This window comes from Sceloporus occidentalis, unplaced genomic scaffold (genome assembly GCF_023333645.1).
Source record: "Sceloporus occidentalis isolate IW3139 unplaced genomic scaffold, rSceOcc1.0.p SCAF_1, whole genome shotgun sequence".
Lineage (NCBI taxonomy): Eukaryota > Metazoa > Chordata > Lepidosauria > Squamata > Phrynosomatidae > Sceloporus > Sceloporus occidentalis.
Window position 1 is genome coordinate 14,618,513 of NW_028316981.1, and position 2,972 is coordinate 14,621,484.

Sequence of the window (2,972 nt, forward strand, 5' to 3'; positions counted from 1 at the left end):
AGTTCCCAAATGTCCTCCATTCTGAGCAGGACTAAGAAGCATGAGTTTACATTTCTGATTTGAGTGTTGTTGGCTTTGAGCTGGCTACATCGAATCTATTTTTCCAGATTTTCAAAGTTTTGGACACTTTGTGGCAAGGCCAGAGGTCCTCAATGCAAAGGAGGCCAAGGCACCACAAAATGGAGGACACCACCATGTGTATGAAGTTTCCCTTGGGCAAGGTGATTGAGAGGGTGGTTGCCTTCCAACTCCAAGCTGTCTTGGAGGAAACTGATTATCTAGACCCATTTCAAACTGGCTTCAGGGCGGGATACGGAGTTGAGACTGCTATGGTCGCCTTAGTCAGTGATCTTCGTCTGGGTATTGACAGGGGAGACGTGACCTTGTTGGTGCTCTTGGACATCTCAGCGGCTTTCGATACCATCAACCATGGTATCCTTCTGGAACGCCTGAGGGATTTAGGTATCGGAGGCACTGCGCTCCAGTGGTTCCGATCCTATCTCTCGGGAAGGTTCCAGATAGTGAGGCTGGGGGATTGTTGCTCCCGTAAAAGGGAGCTAACATCAGGCATCCCACAGGGTGCCATTTTATCCCCCATGCTATTTAACATTTACATAAAACCGCTGGGACAGATCATCCGGAAAAATGGGGCTCGGTGTTATAAGTACACTGATGACACCCAGATCTATCTCTCCATGTCTCCGACTGATACAGTGACTAAGGAAGGCATCTCTCCTCTGGATGCCTGCCTGGAGTCAGTAATGGGCTGGATGAGGGAAAACAAACTCAGGCTGAATCCAGAGAAAACAGAGGTACTTGTGATAGGTACCCCAAGTCCAGGCAGGGAAATTTGTCATCCAGTCCTAGATGGGATTACGCTCCCCCTAAAGGACAAAGTTCGCAGTCTGGGAGTACTCTTGGATTCATCCCTACATTTGTCATCACAGGTGGATGCAATGGCCAAGAGTGCTTGGTACCAGCTCCGGCTGATACGCCAGCTGCGCCCCTGTCTGGACCAAAAGGACCTTGAAACAGTAGTGCATGCACTGGTAACCTCTTGTTTAGATTTCTGCAATGCGCTCTACATGGGGCTACCTTTGTACCAGGTTCGGAAGCTTCAGTTAGTTCAAAATGCGGCAGCCAGGCTGGTCGCTGGAACATCCAGGGCAGACCATATAACCCTGGTATTAAAATCTCTTCACTGGCTGCTCATCAGCTTCCGGGCTCATTACAAAGTGTCGGTTATTACCTATAAAGCCCTACATGGCTTGGGCCTGAGCTACTTGTAGGAAAGCCTCCTCCCACACAATCCGCCCCGCACTCTTAGAACATCAGGAAAACATCTATTAGAATGTCCGAGAGGGAGATTGTCAATAACTCACAAGAGATCATATACATCGACAGCACCGCACCGACTCTCTGGAACAATCTTCCTGACAAAATTCGAGTCTGCCCTACTTTGGATGCCTTCAAGAAGGCTCTGAAGACATATTTATTTCGATTAGCATACCCGTCTGACTCTCAGTAGTCACTATTCTTGATAGAATTGCACTTTATTGACTGATAGATTTTTGACTGTGTTTTTATGTATTTTAATATATGAAGATTTTGCATTTTTTAAAAACTGAATGTAATTATATTCTTGATGTACACCGCTTTGATCATTGGAAAAGCAGTATATAAATAAAGTTTTATTTTATTTATATTTATTTTAAAAAAGACTCCTAGAAATGTAAATCGCTGCTTCTTGGTCATGCTCAAAATGGAGGACATTTTGGAATCCCTGAGAGTGTGGCCTGAGGCTGAGAGAGTGTGAGGCTGAGTGTGTGAGGAGGAAGGATCAGACCGGCAGGAGGGGGATGAAGACTACACCAGCCACACTGGCACAGTTGGAGATATATAGGCAATCCTTGTTCAGTTACAGAAACCCTCTGGGTTGACCTTGGGTGAGTCACACTCTCTCAGCCTTGGGTAAGGCAAGGGCAGATCACCCCCTTTGAACAAACCTGGCCAAAGAGGAAGGAAGGATGGGACCCAGGAGGAGGACAGGGGACACTTAAAAAAAAAATTAAGCAAAAAAGCGATAGAATGGTTTAGTATCTACCTGCCTTTGCAAGTATTTGCTTTACCAATCTATCGATTTTTCTTACTTAAAAAAAGAACCCAAAAAGGCAGCACTGGGTGTGTGTGACATCTCTGGGGAGGGATGGTACACAGCCCTCTGCCATTTGTCCCTCCCCTCAGAAAGAATCGATTCTGATCTGGCGTTCCAACTTACTGGACACGCTTCAGAATAAATTCTAATGAAAAGAACTGCAAACAAAACAAAACAAAAGATCAGGATAACCTGGTGGTTTTTTAAAATGTTTGTCCCACTTTATCCCAACTGAAATTGATCCAATAAGGATCGGAAGCGTTTTCAAGTGGGAACTAGGGTCCCCGATCAGCGATTCACTGTAAATCATACTGGGAACAACCTCTATGATTCTATGGAGTTTATCACACGTGAGGAATTTCTCTTAATTTCAAATGAAAAGAAAGTGGGGCCAGAACGCATTCACGTGAATTCGTTAGTTTAGCAAATTTACGTTAATGTGAATTGCATTCAAACTGGCTTCCCATTGCCTGAAAATCGCATGCCATTGCCCGAATTTACGTGTGGTAGTCTATCATGCAATAACGTGAAACTCCATGATTGCGTTTGGATTGCCCATTGGATTATACTTCCAATTTCCCTTGTCTGATCAACTCCTATGTCTGTTCATCATGTAGAACTGAGATGACTGTACTATTAGAAGAAGCCCATTGTGATTTCTTCAGGATCTTTCATGTCACAGAAGCATTTGAAAACCATGAGAATCTTGAAAACCTACCTTTGCACTTTCTTCAATTGTCGTTCCAAGTCTTTGCTACTGTCATGTCAACTGTACTCATATTTACAACTTGGGTATGAATCAAGAGAAGCCTTCTCA